Source organism: Triturus cristatus, chromosome 9 (genome assembly GCF_964204655.1).
Source record: "Triturus cristatus chromosome 9, aTriCri1.1, whole genome shotgun sequence".
NCBI classification, from domain to species: Eukaryota; Metazoa; Chordata; class Amphibia; order Caudata; family Salamandridae; genus Triturus; species Triturus cristatus.
Window position 1 is genome coordinate 813052921 of NC_140592.1, and position 18195 is coordinate 813071115.

An 18195-nucleotide genomic window follows, 5' to 3' on the forward strand; every position below is an offset into this window, starting at 1 on the left:
CACCTGGCCACAGCAATAAACCACCTATTACCAACTGAACAAACATGGAATAACTGGAAGACCTGCCACATGTCGCTGGCCAACGAGGGCTTTAATTTAGTCTAGCACTGCAGGTCCCAACAAGCAACATACTACAACCTCCAACATAACACATATGACAATTTGATATGAGATGATAGGGACAATCTCAGGGGATCTCCCACCATTTCTCGCTCCAACCTATGCCCCTAAAAAAAGGGGTAACATTGTATTCTTCATTCCGGCTGGAATTGCTTGATTTAAGTGCAAGGATATCGGCCAAAATGTGAATTCTGTCGTTTTATGTGGGATCCCTGCACCAAAATCTGTCCCAGTTCTAACCGCGACCTCAGTGGTCAAAATCAGAGCTGTTGTATTTCAGTCACAGGTCGCTATGTGCTCATAATGGTCTCTTTCACAACTGAGAGGTGGTGTGGTTCAAGATGACCTCTACTGCCACTGTTATATGCTGCCATCGCCTTTGTTGAAAGGAAAAATATTTAAAGACACTTTTACATAATGAAAGCAAAAAATAACTTACAAAAGAATCGTGAGCAGATTTTAAGAGCCCTGTGCAGAAAAATCATAAAAATAGTATGTCAAGCTGACACACATTCAAAAGAAATAATTAACTTGAAATTAGATCTTCAAAACCTTTTAATGAAAATATAAGAAACATTGTGCTCTCTGGAAATGCACCTGGTCAAGTGTGTAATGTCAGTGCTAGTTAATAGAATTATATTTGAAAGAAAAAACGGAAGGTGCACTCGATCCAAAGTCAATAAAATGGCGTAGTCGATTATTCCATGATTAGATCCTTTTATTCAGTAAATCTTTTAAAACTGGCACACAGCCAGGGTGTGGGAAGAGACTGCACCAATATATAAACTGAGAGTACATATGGACTGGATGTGCTTGGCCTTGGTCTGCCGTTTGATCTTTCGTAAATAGCTCCTTAATAGAATTATATGTTCAATTGTTTATTTTTTGTTTTACTTTCATTTGCTTCAATTACATTATAATGTCAAAACTTTAGACTAAAGTCTTAAGTTAGAGACCACCAACTTGAAGACCAATATTTAGCATGATGATTTCCCATATATTCGTATTTCTGATGGTGTGTACACTGCCTTTTGCAGTCGCCAACTGACGCACATGCTGGTCGTGGACACCTAGGGGCATATTATGAATTTAGTGGCAAATGACAGTGCAGCAAGTCATCTTGCTGTGATGCCCTGCATCACAGGGAAAGGGCAGGAATGCTCTGTATATATCCAATACAGTGCACAGCCTTGGGGTCTACAGCAAAGCTCTTGATTGGTTTGCTGAGTTTTTGAAAAACCGTTCTCAAACCATTTCCTTGAAGCCTTTTAAACCATGCACCCTAGCAGTCAGGAAAGGAGTAGCACAGGGGTCTACATTGAGTTCCACATTGTTTAATGTCTATGTTGCCCCTCTGGGACCAATTGTCAAGGCATGTGGTTTCAAGATAACATCCTATGATGATGACACACATCTGGTTATCTCCTTTAGTCCCGATGTGGAATGGGTGAAAGTCTGCTTCTCTGATTGCATGAGAAGGATCGCCTCCTGGATGTCTAGCAACTGCCTATAATTGAATGAAGAGAAGACATCAATGCTCTTATTCGGGTAAGCCCAACATCAATGGGAGCCGGATTGGTGGCCATCCGAATTAGGACCTCCTCAATTCCCAAATAAGTAGTTAAAAATCTGGGCATAAAGCTTGACACTTCTTTGTCTATGAAAGAACATGTTTCAACCTTTTGCAGAATCTGCTTTGCCACCATGTGACTATTAAAGAAAGCATTTTCATGGCTTCCCACTACTTCTAAGAAAACCCTAGTTCAAGCCTTAATTACAGTTTGTCTTGACGAAAGAAATGTTTTACTTGCAGGTGCAGATGAGACTTTACTATCTAAATTGCAGGTGGCACAGAATACTGTAGCCAGACTGGTGTATAATATGCCGCTTGGCTCTCCCTCTGCCCCAATACTTCACTCTCTACACTGGCTACCTATAAGGAATAGACTCATCTTTAAGATGTGCTGTCTTACCCATAAAACCCTGAACTGTAAGGCTCCAACTTACTTACAAAATAGAATCAGTTATTATCACCCGACTAGAGTGCTGAGGATATAGGCAAACCCCTTCTTCAAATTCCAAGAATTCGTACCTCCAGATTTGGAAGGAGGTCTTTGTCCTTCCTGGCCCCTTTCTATTGGAATAAACTTCCCCAGACAATTTGCTTCTGCAAAGAGCTGGGAAAGTTTACAAAACGTCTAAAAACCTGGCTGTTTTAGTCAGTTTTTACTAGTCATATACTCCGGCAGAAGCGCCGAGATATTCATTCGGGATGATGTGTTGTGCTGTACTAAAACAGCATAACATAACATTCCTGTCCTTTTCTCTTGCACTGGCGCCGTTTTGGCAGCTTAGCGTCAACGCACGCACCCTTGCACCATGTACAAGGGTCTCTGTGTTGTAGGCAGGAATGTTTTTGTGCAAGAAGGGGGACTTTCCTGCACAAAAACAATCCTGAGAGGCTGTTCCCTCTTTGTATGTGTGCAGCAGAATGCAGCACACGCAGAAAGAGGAAGTAACGAGGAGAAATAAAGATATTTCTCCTCCTTACACCTCACCCGAGAAGGCACAGCATTTTGGTGCATTCCCAGGTTTACAAGGTCTTGAAAATATGGGAATGCGTAAAAACCATGGGAGTTGAGTGGGATCACCCACCCAATGAGCATGGAATGCTTACCCAGGGCAGAGTAACTCAATGTAACGATTTGCTCTGCTTTACTCCAGATTTTTGGAGCTACACCAAAATTTATTTGCGTGGCTTCAAAAATCTGACTTAAGGTTTCCGTTGCTACTGCACCACATTGCGTGGAGCAAGAGTGACACAAACCGAGTGATGAATATAGCCCCTGGTTCAGATGTGTATGGAAAATGTTTACTAACATAAACGTTATTTCTGTTTTATATGACGGGGCTTGCATTTCATTTACAGCAACATAATCATACTGAAACGGTTTTAAAATTTTAGATTTCAGAAATGTTATACAAAGGGCAGATGCCTAAATTAGAATGGGTGGCTAACTTAAAAGTGACCAAATAATGGTGGATGTACTTTCCTCCAACCTGTGTATTCCTCCGCTCTATTTAGAAGGCGGAGAAGAGTATATATTCCTGATGCACACCCTGCCACAGGACAAGCAATCATCCACGGTATGTCAATATCTGAAATGGTTTCAGATTGACTGACTCAAGACCATTTCTGATAGCTTAATTGCTTAATTTAGATTCACAGCAATCTCACACTGAAATCGTTTAAATTGTCCATGGGAACTGGGAGATAATTCTAAGCATGGCACAGGTATATCAAATGTGGAAAATGGAAAAGTGTCCAATCATTGAAGATGCCTGCACAGGGGGTCGTTGCAGGGGGAGAAAGTCCCGGTAAGGAACAAGAATTAGTGATGTGTTATTGGTGTTACTCGTAAGGGTATGGCAACTATACAGTTGGGAGTCCTGACTGCTGCCCAAATGTTTACCAAGATTTAGTTCCAGCCACAGTGACAGTAATGACTAATTTTAAAAAGTGGCAGATCTGCCGAACAGTGTGGCAGAAAAAGTGCATCCTCTATTCTGGATGTTTGACAGTCAGTCCCCCAAACTAGGAATCATTCCCCTAGTCAATGGTACATGCTATGCAAAAGCATAATCTCTTTTTCATATTTAAGGTGGCGGCTCACTGGCATTAATGCAAAAAGTGACAGGGCATCTATTGGAGTATTGAATGTGCAACCTCTGTTCAAGCTCCTGCACATTTTATCAGGGGCAGTACTTCACTTGCAGGATGATGTTATGAATGCATTGAAAGAATGCCCTTTGTGTATCTTTCAGAGAGGAGAAGGTGAACTAGCTGCTCTGTCAAATCCAAGATATTGTTTTCCCTGTAAGAGAAGGTAGACATGTGAGAAGTTGGCCTGGTATATGATGTCCACTAATTAAAGTGGGCACCTTGCACTAGTCCAAACAACCCTTATGGTGATTTAAGAGGTCAAAGATAACCTTAGAAAGCTATCCAAGTGGTAGCTGTGAGGAGCAGCCTTCAGGCTTAGTTTTGAAGGAATGTTAAGCAGCTTGTTTTACCAGAATGCAACCTTATTGTATTGGTTAAATGAAAGGAGGACCACACAGTAGTTATAAAAATATGCATTGATTATTATAACACATCTTAAATACCTCACAGTAGCGGCTATATGCAGATAAACACAAAGCAACCAATACTGGAGCACAGAAACAAACGTAAGTAACATAATACACAGTGGGCTCCAGGAGGAGATCAAACCATACACTAAAATAGTGGTATAAGACCCACGACTCGAGTCAAGACAATGCCTAGAGGTTGTAGAATCACTGGGACCCCAAGGAACCACCTAAGGTGAGTAATTAGGGGCCCCACAGAGGACGGGTGCAGTGTGAGAACACGATTGCGTGCTACGAACAATTCAATGGGAGAGTTGCGGTTGCAGTTTTAGTGTTTAAGGACCCTTCCCAGTGGATTCCAAAGAAACCCTTTAGAACATGGAAGGTTGGAGAGCCACCCCACCTGTGGATACTGAAGTACCAGAGTTACCTATCCCAGGGAAGCCGGGTGAATAGGGTCGAAGTGGTGTCGGAAACCACCATCGTTCTCAATGGGAGTCTTCAAAGAAATGTTACTGCAGGAAAGAAGAAAAGTGTCCGGTGGAACCCACAGGTGAATTCTTGAAGGAAGGAACCTGAAAGCAGAGGAGACAGAGTCTGGGTCACTCAGGAGTGACAAGGGGCTCGGTAGACGAATGCCCACCGATGTCGGGTGCTTCAAGTGTGAAGATGGAGAACTTGACTCTGCAGAAACAGGGACCAGGAGATCTTGAGGATGCCGGATACGAGCTGTCCCACAAAGGATGTTGAGTGCTGAGGGATCGGTGTCTGGTGGGAGCACGAACAAGCCTTGGCAGTGGCAACCCACGAAGAAGGTCGAGAAAGGTCACGGTCTGGCCCAGCAAGGACCAGGAGACTCACCACAGCAAGGGGGAGTTAGGGCAGGCCTGGAGCAACCAGAGGAGCCCAAGAAAATAAGTGATGTCCCTCAAATGGATCCACAGGTCGAAGGCACAGAAGTTGCAAGGGGACCTCCAGCTGTTCCACAAAGTCACAACTTGCAGGGTACAGAGTGCAAGGAGGCCAAAGTCCTTTGTACAAAATGTGCACAGAGGTTAGAGCTATCATTAGCCTAATGCACTTAGTTGGGGAATGACAAAAAGCATATGCAATTGCAAAAGTACTCGGTACACTGGGGTTCAAGTTATGCAGTCCCCACAAAGGATCCTGGCCTCAAACTTAGTGAGAGGGCAGCTCAACCTCTAGGAACATAGGAACCCACCTCCTGTGTTGCTGGAGTCTTTGGCGTCTGCAGAAGCTAAGGATCAGCAGTCCAGTCAGATGCATTACGGTGCCTGCGAATGCAGGGGAGTGACTCCTTCACCCCGAAGGGAGATACTTCAGCTGTCCTTGATGCTCCACAGGTCCTGCATGGAGCCTGTATGGTGCGAGGGCACAGACAATGCTTTGGATAGAGAGGGAGACGAAGTTGGGCCCAGTCGAAGTCCAGCAAAGAACAAAGTGTCCAGACGGTCGAAGTTCAGTCGTTTCTTGTTCAGAATCTTGTCCACATCAAATATAGGGTCCTACAGACAGGTAAGCCTTTTTGTACCCACGGGAGAAGGTTGGACAGATTCAGGGGACCCTCCCAGGGGAGGGTCAGGACATTGGGGAGGATACTCCTATGTCCTTTGACCAGTTTCATGCCAGAGCAGGAGCCAACGGCTCCCAGGACTAGTTTGAACTGGACTATGCACAGGGACACCAAGTGTGCCCCAGATGCAGACTTTCAGGCACTTTGGAAGTGCACCTACCCAGCTCCAGTACACTAAATCCTGTCTGGGAGGTGGTCACACCTCCCTGTTATAGGATGCCTATTGTCCTGCCTTCCCCTGCTCAAGCTTGGCTCAGCAGCAGGAGGGTCGAAATGTGTCTCTGGTAGGCAGCAACCATTTTGTGCTGCCCGGGTCGAGAAGTAACAAAAACACTATCTCAACAGGGAAATTATGTAAAGGGACCGTTAAACACAAGATTTAATTAAAACAGCCAGGAAGGGACAAAGGAGACCAAAGGGAATGAAAGCAATAATATATAATTAGATACACAAGCGGTATATACAATTTGAAGTAACCATAACAATCATATGTGCACTGATAGTGAAGTGAACAAGTGAACGGCGCAGTGACATAAGTGTTAAAAGAACAACATAGTGCGGCAGGAGATTATTAAAAAATTAAGGGTCAGACAAAAATATATACAATAGACAATTTACAAGATAATGTATTTGAATCACAAATGGCCCTTTAAAGAGCCGCGATTGCTGTTGTCAAGTCGACGACGTTTCAACCTCCTTACGTTGAGGTCATCATCAGGACTATGGTTACCTGAGTATTTTTAAAAAATACCTGTGTTATAAACTGCTTAAATCACAGTATCGTGGCTGAATACAAGGGAATATAGATCCCAATGGGGGGACTGAGAGGGAGATGTATTAAACATCAATGGAGCTCCGCCGGTAAATGAGGAAAAGATGTGGTTATTTCAGCGATGTGGATAAGGTCAGGAGTCAAGGTAATTTGGAGCGATCGGCAGTAATGATATGTAGCACTGTGTTAATCAGCAATTCAGAGTGCCGGGCATAAGTCTCAAAAACGGGATCAGTCCGGGAGAAATCACTTCGTCACGACAAACAAAGCGTCGAGAAGGCTGGTACCGGAGAGACCAGTGACGCCACGAAGCTCGCTTCATAAGGGTGAAATCATACCTCCCACACCAGTTACCGCTGTGGAGGTATGATTCCAAGGTGTTTGATGCAAAACACGACATGTTTTGTTGCAGCCGTTTTCAAGATAGCATTTTACGCGAGCATATAATGCACCTCTACCTATATGTCTGGCTGCGTCACCGACAATCTGGGAGAATGGTCTCCGAAGGCTGCAGAGGGGTTCTGCTCATGCAGATGCACCCTCTCATGTTAAACCCAGCACTCTGACTTCAGGATTGTCAAGGCCTGCTAGAGGGGTGACTGATAGGTTTTAAGTGTAGTAAACTGTAGATATAGTAAACCTATATCTAAATTAAGTGGTGCAAGCACCAGTTCACATAGGCTGCAATGTCAGGCATGTAGTTCCATTTTGCATGGGCTCTCATGCGTGGCATAATACATGCTTCAGCCTATGGGAGGCCTCTGGGGTACCTATGCCCTGGGTACATGTGTACCATATACTAGGGACTGACAAGGGTACCCCAGTATCCAATCTGTAGTGTACCTAAGTACATGCATAACATTTTAAGGCAAGAGCAGATAGACCTGGGTCCTGATTAGCAGGATCCCGGTCAGACTATTCAAAAACAGTGTAACATCAAGCAAAAAGTGGGGGTAACCATAAGAAGCAGATCCTACTTTCCTACAAGACATTTATTGAAATAACAGTGCCATAGAAGCCCAAAATGTAAGGGCCTTAAATCGCATTATGCATCTTGTGTGCTGGGCATCAGAAGCATTACTGGAAAGGAGAAACTTAGTACAGTTTGCATAGCTGTTTCTCAAGTGTAGGCAGTTGTTATTGTTGGTTCTGTTGCTTTGTCGTGGGATGGTATTTCCAGTATGCCCAAATGTGACAGCAGCAGAAGTTGAACATTTTGGAGGAACTGTGGCTTCTCATGGGTATTTGGATAAAGGGAATTTTCTACAGCTACAATGAAAAGATTTCGAATTTGCTGAAAATAGGAAGCTGCTGTAATCCTAATAGACCTGCTACTACTAACACCCTCGTGAACAGTTAGATTAAGCATTGCAGCAGGAAGAACACTACTTCAAAAGAAGAGGTCTCAGTTGGAGGCACAGACACGCCATGAGTGCAAAAAAGTCCTCATGTTCGTAGGTGCTACAGCTTAAACCATGAGGTAGGTTCTCTTTCAATGATTGTTCTTAGCAATATCGAGCATATGACTATCACGGTATCAGAATATTGTGGGCAGAATATTGAGGAACAAAATGTTAAAAGGTAAGTGCATATGGGGAAAGTATAGGGCTAGGACCCTTAACTCCACATCTGTACACCTTAAAGATACATATATGTAAAGGTAGGTACAGAAAATCTCTACTTACTTATCTTTTGATATTCAGTCTCAATATGTTGGTCGCAATATTTTGTGCAATCAAAATTCCCTTCACAATTTTTCCAGGGGTACATCCGTCCAATGCAGTGGATTCCACAAAGCCATGGTTTGAAGCAACAACAGAGAAGATGCCTGTTAGAGAGGTTTGAGAACAAGAACTAGCATCTCCAAAGTATGGTTACATTTTTTGGGAGAGTTTTATATAGCGTGAACTAGACCCCGAAGGTATCAGATCGCTTTACATGAGCATAATTTGCGTTACAGACTGGACACATGAATTATTATTTTTATTTTTTGTTAGGCACAGAGATTAGGCGACTTGCCCAGAACCACAGGATGTTAAGTGTCTCTGCCGAGACTCGAACTCGGTACCCCACCTTCGAGGTCAATCTTCTAGCCATTAGGCCACATCCTCTCCCTCAACCTTGGCAGGGTTGGCAATAGAAGGGTGAGTTAGCTCAATCTAGGGCAAGAACAAAAGCCTTCAGGAGAAGGGAGGAGTGCGACTAATGATGAAGGGCACTGTTGATGAGAGCCAATTCCCTACACTTATGGTGCAAGGCGATTCATCCTCCTCTGTGCTCACATTCATACCCAGTACATCCTCCTTATTTTACCATGCAAGCGAAGTCAGGGACTCCAGTAGATCTCTGGTTACCAGATGAACCAGTCACATATAAGCAACCACAACTTCCCCATCTGAACCAACTGCCCCTCCTCTGGACATCGCCCATTGTATTGGAAGGCATGTTGCACCTTTGCACTTCATAACTCAGAATGCATGCACCTGGTACCACCAAGGATGGTAAGTGGAGGAACCGGAAGCAAGAAGACCTAGGTATGGAAAATGTAGACACTGTGAATCACCAGATATACACAGCCCAAGTCCAAGAGAAAGAAAAACAAAAGATGTGGTCCATCCTTTCTCCTCTGTTAAACCATCTTTGTCCCTGTGTACTGCAGTGGCGACCAAGAAGGAGACCATCAATGCAACAGCTGAAAGCCAATAGTATGCAGGACTCACTCTGTTTCTGAAGTCTCAGGTAGAGCCAGCGACCTTGAAGGCAAATCAACCACAGCAAGGACAGGCAGGTTTTACTGTTTGTCAGAATATGGAATTCATAAATGTAGACCTACAAAAATATTGACTACAGAATATCTACTACCACTATATTCTAAAAGTAAGTGTATATAGGTAATATGGATTTACTATTGTTAACTCCAGAACTATGGGGCATATTTACAACGAGGCGAAAAGCGGCGATAATTTTATCGCTATATTAGCAAGGTCACGCTAACGTGTGAAACCTTGCTTTAGCGTGGGGATTTCTAACACCCAGCTTTGCATCTCTAATGAGATGCAAAGTGGGCGTTCCTGACCTGACATAATAGGAGAAATGTCGCTAAGCGACATTTCTCCTATCATCAAGCCCCACGCTATGAAGCATAGCCTCAGGAAAAGTAGCGATAACACCTGTTATCGCTACTTTCCTAACACCTGCTTCAGGACTGACTTAGCCATGATATCCTATGGAAGGAGGATATCATGGCTAAGTTTGTGAGTCCCTATCAACAAGCTAAAGTGAGATTATCGCTGGGTTTCCAGCGATAATCTCACGTTAGCCAGTTAGCGTGAGGATTTTTATCGCTATTGAGATAAGCGTTGCTAATAGCACGCTATCTCAGCGATAAAAATCCACGCTAGCCGGCGATAATTATCCTAGCGCTAAGTGCGCTTTGCGATAATTATCGCCGGTTGTTGTTGATATGCCCCCACGTCCCTTTAAGATGTAACTATTAGCAAGGAATGCAGATGTGTAATTAATAATAGTACATTTACTCTTCCCTATACATACCTTGACGATATGGTGGGAGCCAATATATTGCAGTAAATGTTTTTGTGAGTCAATGTGAGAAACTCAGTATTCTGGAAATACTTAAAAATGGCTTCAATACCAGCTCCTGCTGTAAACTGCCTCTAATAAAGCTGTGATTGTTACCTTGTCAACACAGAAAACCACCCAGTTCAGCCAATGTCCTTTTAATGATCAGTATGTTAATTTTTTGCCTTAAAGTGGAAAGAAAACCCATAATCAAGTAATACAAAAAAACACTCTTCAAGGACTCACGAAAAACTATTTCGCTGCAATCAATGATTTCCTCAGATTTATTTTGCCGTTGTTTGCGTCTGTGCTGCCTCTTGTGAAAGTTGTTGAATGTGTTGAAGCACAGGGCACGAGGAAATATTTTCCAAAAACTTTTGAATTTGTTGTTTTTCAAACTCTCCTAAATTTAGGGTTTTACTTAAGAATATCATGTTTAGTCATTTATATTTGTGAAAACCTGACTTGAATATTTGCAGCCGATAAGGGCACTACATCCCACACATTTGACCACTATTTAGTAGAGTATAGTCCCAAAATATCAAGTTTCAATGTTGAGATCACAATCTCGACTACCAATATAGCGTCAAGGTAAATAGATGTGCAATTACACTAGAAGATAAATCCCTACTTGCATATGCATGATTACCTTGACGATATGTTGTAAATCGATATTGTGGCTTCTGTATAAGCGCATGTCGATATTTCTGTACTCGGTATTATGACATACAGCCTCAACAGAAACTGCAATGGTATTCCTGAGTCTGTTTGGTTTGTCGCAGTGTAATAGAGACAGTGTTTTTTGTTTGTACTTGTGTGGTTTTCTGCAGCCAAGAAAGATGTAGGCTGAGTTAGGATGTGTCTCTGGGAGCTTACCAATAAAGGAAATAATGGCTATATCAGCTGAGCTTCTCCTGGAACCTTGCCTTCTGTTCTCCTATTCAGCATGACGACAAGGCAGAGACTGAGGGCGTAGAAAGCTCCTCAAATGGCAATTATCAGCAAATTGTTTTCAGTAATGTATGAAGAACGCCATTAAGCATGACTTTAATGGAGCAGAGATCGTGTAATAAATAATGTAGAAGAAATGTAAGTACTTTATTTATTTACCCGCTCTCCCCGTGTATATATTTTTAATGTTCAATCAATTGTCATTAGAGTAGGCTTAGTCCTGTGAGCTCAGTTGACAAATGGAAGTTAAACGTTTTTCTGTTCAGTGGGAATAAGTAATCTCGCCCTCTCTTTCTTGTCTCTTTCTTTCTTGTCTTTCTCTTTGATCTCTCTCTCTTTTCTGTCTCGCTCTCTGTGGCCTATCCACAGAGTGAATTTTGTACTACACTTAGTAATACTACAACAGTACTACTCAAGCACTACAAAATACTATTCATAAATCTACATGTGGAGATCTCTCCCTTTACATCTCTGGTCTTTTTTGTCCACAGACTTCCACCCTACTGTGGATTAGAGTGAAGTGAAGTGTTGTGGATGTAGCAAAGTGTCGTGGAGTGGAAGGGTGTTGAGTGGAGGGGCATAGAGTAGAGTGGCATAGAGTGGAGTAGATTGTCGTAGAGTGGTGTGGCATAGAGTGGAGTAGAGTATCTTAGAATGGAGAAGCAAAGAGTGGGGTACAGTGTTGTGGAGTGTCGTGCATGGAGTAGTGTCGTAGAGTGAAATAGAGTGGTGGGACATAGACTAGAGGGGTAGAGTGAAGTGGAGTTGAGTGTCATAGAATGGAGTAGAGTATCACACAGTGGATTAGAGTGCCATAGATTGTCGTAGAGTGGAATGGCGTGGAGTGGAGCAGAGTGTCTTAGAGAATTGTGGAGTAAATTGAAGTGGCATAGCATAGAGTAAACTAAAGTGTCATAGAGTGGAGTGGCATAGAGTGGTGTAGATTGTTAAAGAGTGTTGTGTCAGAGTGTTGTCTCTAAAGTGACCATAGAGTTGAGTCAAGTGGAGTGGAATAGAGAGGAGTTGAGTAGTGCAGTCTAGTGTAGTAAAGTGGTGTAGAGTGGAGTAGATTGTCATAGAGTGGAGTGGCATAGACTGGAGTGGAGTAGAGTGGCGTAGTGTGAATCAGAGTTTCGAGGAGTGTCGTGGAGTGTTATAGAGGGAGCAGAGTGGAGACATGACAGAGTAGAGTAGAGTGTCATAGAGTTTTGGAGAGTTGTCTGGGGTAGAGTGAAGTAGAGTGTTATAGAGTAGAGAGGAGTGGAGTAGAGTGAAGTGGTGCAGAGTGGTGTGGAGTGGCATACAGGGAGATGACTAGAGTATCAGAGAGTATCGCAGAGTTGAGTGGCATAGAGTGGAGTAGATTGTGGTACAGTGGAGTTCCATAGGGTGGAGTAGAGTGTGCTGTTGTGTGAAGTGGCATAGAATAGAATACACTGGAAAGGCATACATTGGAGCATCATGGACTAGAGTGTCATAGAGTGTAGTGTAGTACAGTAGTGTATTAGAGTGTTGTTGAGTGTAATAGAGTGGAGTAGAGTTTCATAGAGCTGAGTGATATATAGTGGTGTTGAGTGAAGTGGCACAGAGTGCAGTAGTTAAGGAGAGCGGGGTAGAATGGAGTAGTGTGTCGTAGAGTGGAGTAACTTGTGGGACACCCCCGCGCCGCACGGCCACCAGCTGCTGCGTGTGCCCCTTGCCTGCCCTCTGCCTCGCTGCTGCCTCGTTTTGCCGATTGCCGGCGGGCGCCGCTGCGGTTGTTTTTGCCCTTGTTTTGTCCAACATTTGTGCCTGTTTGATATAACTTTGGTTTTTTCCTTGTTTTTCCTTGTTTTGCTGAGAATTTGTGCCCGTTCTGTATAATTTTTATTTCCCCCGTGTTGTGGTTTCCTTCCTTGTTGTCCGCCCTCCGCCCTCCCTTCCCGCCACCGCCGCTTTTCCCCGCCCCTTTTCTATTCTGTACCCTCCCCGCTCCCGCCTCCCAGCTGCTCCGCCCACCCGCGCACTTCGCCTTAAATGGCGACCGTGCGAACGCGCAGCGGTCACGCGCAGCGGGCGCGCCGATTGTGCGCCGAAGGCGCGCCAAAGGTAAGCCCGTCTACGCCCGTCCGCGCCTGGACCGCGCCCAGTGCCAGGACCCCTGGACCTCGAAGACCCCGACCGACCCGCCTGACGTACTCCGCCGCCACCCTCACCGCTCTCAACACCGGCCGACTCCCAGAATGCCATCAAGCCTCTCCACGACGTACCCACGGACCCTTCAGCTGCCACGCCTGCAAGTTCACCTGCATCCGGACCTGCCTCGCACCAGCACCCACCAAGCCGAACACCAGCAGCACCCACCTCAAGTGCATCCTGATCAACACACGCTCCGTCCACAGACATGCCATCGAACTCTGGAACCTCCTCGACACCACAGCTCCAGACGTTGCCTTCCTCACGGAGACCTGGATGAACGCCTCCTCAGCTCCCGACATCGCCATCGCCATCCCAGAGGGCTACAAGATCGTCCGGAGGGACCGAAACGCCAACCAGATGGGAGGAGGCATCGCCATCATCCACAGGAGCACCATCCGTCTCACGACCAGCACCGACAACTCCCTGACCACCGCCGAACACCTGCATTTCCAGATCCACACCAACCCGAACACCACCCTCAGAGGCACCCTGATCTACCGACCCCCTGGACCACGCACACAATTCAGCGAGGACATCGCCGACTTCGTCAGCCCGCATGCCCTCCCCTCCGCTGACTACATCCTCCTGGGAGACCTCAACTTCCATCTGGAGAACAACAACGACCGCAACACCAGCACCCTGCTCGACAACCTCGCCAACCTGGGACTCAAGCAACTGGTGTCCACCCCCACCCACCTCGCCGGACACACACTCGACGCTGTCTTCTCATCCAGCAAGGACATCGACTTCAGCCACGCCACAGAGCTTCAATGGACGGACCACAGCTGCGTCCACTTCACCTTCAAGAAAACAACGACCCACCACCACCAGCAACAGGCCGCCCGCAGAAGCTGGAACAAGATCACAGCAGACCAGCTCGCCACCTCCCTGAGCCAGCACCCTCCTGCCAGCTCAGCGAACCCCAGCCAGGCCGCCGACAACCTCACGAAGTGGATCAGCAACTGCGCGGACGAACTCGCCCCACTGAGGACCCCGCCCAGCAGACCCGGCAGCAAGAAAGCCCCATGGTTCACCGACGAACTCAAGAGCTCCAAGAAGAACTGCCGAGCCCTCGAGAAAGTCTGGAGAAGGGAACCGACACCGGACAACAGGACCTCCTTCAAACTTGCCACCCGGAAACACCACCAGCTGATCCGCGCCGCCAAGAAAACAGCATTCAAGGACCGGTTGGACAACAACGCACACAACTGCAAGGAACTCTTCAACATCGTCAAAGAGCTTTCCAACCCCAGCGCAGGAAACAACGACATCACCCCATCGCAAGACCTCTGCAACTCCCTGGCTTCATACTTCCACAACAAGATCGCGGACATACACAACAGCTTCAACAACCAACCAACGCACACCATGACCGAACAACCACCCCCCACCACCACCCTCCACGCCTGGACCCTGATCAGCACCGAAGACACCATCCGCACGATGAACTCCATCCACTCCGGATCACCGACCGACCCCTGCCCTCACCACGTCTTCAACAAGGCCGACGCTGTCATCGCACCCCACCTGCGTGACATCATCAACACATCCTTCGACACCACCATCTTCCCCGAGAGCTGGAAACACGCCGAACTCAGCGCTCTACTCAAGAAACCAACAGCGGACCCCACCGACCTCAAGAATTACCGCCCCATCTCGCTCCTCCCGTTTCCAGCCAAAGTCATCGAGAAGACCGTCAACAAGCAGATGGCCGCTTTCCTCGAGACGAACGGATCCCTCGACCCCTCACAGTCCGGCTTCCGAGCCAACCACAGCACCGAGACCGCCCTCATCGCCGCCACCGATGACATCCGAGCCCTGATGGACAACGGAGAAACAGCGGCCCTCATCCTCCTGGACCTCTCCGCGGCATTCGACACGGTCTGCCACCGCACCCTAGTACGGCGCCTCAGCAACGTCGGAATCCAGGACAAGGCACTGGAATGGATCATCTCCTTCCTCGACGGGAGAACACAGAGAGTCCGCCTACCACCGTACAAGTCAGAGGCCACCGAAGTCATCTGCGGCGTCCCCCAAGGATCATCTCTGAGCCCCACCCTCTTCAACGTCTACATGAGCCCCCTCGCGGCCATCGTACGCAAACACAACCTCAGCATAATCTCCTACGCCGACGACACCCAGCTGATCCTCTCCCTGACCAACGACCCCGCCGCCGCCAGAGCCAACCTGCACGAAGGGATGAAAGAGGTAGCCGAGTGGATGACGACCAGCCGCCTGAAACTGAACTCGGACAAGACGGAGGTCCTCATCCTGGGCTCCTCTCCCTCCGCCTGGGACGACTCCTGGTGGCCTCCCGCCCTGGGCACCGCACCCAAACCGACAGACCATGCACGCAACCTGGGCTTCATCCTGGACTCCTCCCTCTCCATGACCAGGCAAGTCAACAACGTCTCCTCGGCATGCTTCAACATCCTACGCATGCTACGGAAGATCTTCTGGTGGATCCCCACCGAGACTAGGAAGACCGTCACCCAGGCCCTCGTCACCAGCCGACTGGACTACGGCAACGCCCTCTACGCCGGTACCACCGCCAAACTCCAGAAGAGACTCCAGCGGATCCAGAACGCCTCAGCCAGACTCATCCTCGACATCCCACGAACCAGCCACATCTCCGGACATCTGAGAGACCTTCACTGGCTCCCCGTCAACAAAAGAATCACCTTCCGCCTCCTCACCCACGCACACAAAGCCCTACACGACCAAGGCCCGAGCTACCTCAACAGCCGGATCAACTTCTACGCTCCCAAACGCCACCTCCGATCAGCCAACCACGCCCTCGATGCCGTCCCCCGCATCCGAAGAGCGACTACAGGAGGAAGGTCCTTCTCCTACCTGGCCGCCAAGACCTGGAACTCCCTCCCGACCGACCTGCGCCTGACCCAAGACCACCTCTCCTTCAGGAAGAAGCTGAAGACCTGGCTGTTCGAGCAGTAGCGGCTCCCCCCCCCCAGCGCCTTGAGACCCTACGGGTATGTAGCGCGCTTTATAAGTGTCACTGATTGATTGATTGATTGAGTAAAGTGGCATGGAGTGGAGAAGAGGGAGGTGCATGGAGTGGCGAGTTAGAACAGGAAGAGACAGCAGCCGGGGAGACGACTGTAAGATAGGTGCGCTTGGAACTCCTGCATTATGGTGAAGTCACCCTGCGCCCTCAAAGTCAGCGGCGACGGCCAGAAGACGGTGAACGCTTTCCGGGATGCTGTTTTCAAGGAGGCAGAGGAATTTATCACCGTGTTTTTACCATTGAAACTAAAGGAACTCAACCTGCTCCTGAAGGAGGACGCTCTGAATATTTCTGACCTAACATTAATTCATGCGGAATTGGATATTCCTATTCCAGACCCTCCTCCAAAAGATGAGGGATCCACTAAGATGGAAACGGATAAGGAGGAGAAGAAAGAGACTCCCAAGTGTGGGTTCCTGAAGGGGAATGAGCAGATCCTGAGCCTGCTGAATCGTGTAAAGCCGGAGGTGCGCATCCTAAAGGAGAAGTGCATTCTGGTCATCACCTGGATCCAACATCTGATCCCCAAAATTGAAGATGGAAAATGATTTTGGAGTCGCAATTCAGGAGAAGGTCCTGGAAAGAGTGACAGCCGTCAAGACCAAAGTTGAAGCGTTCCAGACCAACATTGCCAAGTATCTCTTGGAGCGTGGCGATACAGTAGCAAAGGCATCAAAGGAGAAATATGTGATGGATTACCGCACACTTGTGCATGAAAAGGATGAGGCAGTGTATGCAGAGATACGCAGCATTTTGATGGACGTGCGTGGCTTCTATGCTGAGCTTTATGACATCATCATTAAGAACGTGGAAAAGATCACAAACCCCAAAGGGGAGGACAAGCCTCCAATGTACTGAAAGCTGAGAGCACAACTCCTCTATCTGTCTCTCAGAAGCCTTCATGCTGCAAGACTCAACTGCTATAGAAGTGGCAACCCACTTTAATTATGAATTGTCACAAAATAAAAAAAACATTGAGTGGCGAAGAGTGGCATAATGTAGAGTAGAGAGTTGAAGGGTGAAGTGGCATAGGGTGGAGTATAGTGTCATAGAGTGAATGAGTGTACAGTGTCATATAGAGGAGCAGAGTTTCATTGAGTGGAGTAGAGTGGTGTGGCATAGAGTGGACAGTAGTGGAGCATCGTAGAGTATATCAAAGTGTTGTAGAGTGGAGTAGCGTATACTGGAATGAGGCTGAGTGGCGTACAGAGGAGTGGGGTAGCATAGAGTTGAGTAACAAGTCATAGAGTGGAGTGGCGTATAGTGAAGCAAAGTGTTGTGGCATAGAGTGGAATGGCATAAAGTGGAGGGGCATAGAGTGGAGCAGCATAGAGTGGAGTGGCATGTCGTAGAAAAGAAGGGGCATGACGTTGTCAGGATCCCTAATGTGAGTCCCAAAGCGAAGCGCAAAGAACTTAGTTCAATAGGCGTTTCGTTTTCGAATGGGCTTCAATGGTCGAGTTTGTGGCGTGCCGCAATTCCAAGATGGCCGCTCAGGCGCTGGGGTCTGCAGTCTAGTTGTTTACAAATCCAGAGAGACGATGTGACGTGCGCACGCCTGAAGTGATGCGCACTTCACCAAGACATTTCCTCAGAGAAGACGTGTTCGAGTGTGTTCCCAGTTCTGAAGTGAATTTTTTGAGTAAGAAGCTTTCCAGAGTAACGCTTGAGAGTAGTTCCGAGTCAAGAAACCGATACTTACCGAAGAGGTCAGAAAAGCCGCTAGAGTCCGTAGTGCGCTATTTACCGGGAGTCGAGTACGGAGTCACCCCGTCTCTACAGGGAAAAAACGAGTGAAGACTTCAGCCGCACCTGAAAAGAAAACCGAAGAAAGCTAAGTGAATT

At 47.0% G+C, this 18195-nt stretch overlaps 1 pseudogene; it reads left to right on the plus strand.

The window, feature by feature from the left end:
* The first annotated feature begins 16403 nt into the window (after window positions 1-16403).
* Window positions 16404-17316, plus strand: LOC146798886 (proteasome activator complex subunit 2 pseudogene; annotated as a pseudogene).
* Window positions 17317-18195: the final 879 nt, after the last annotated feature.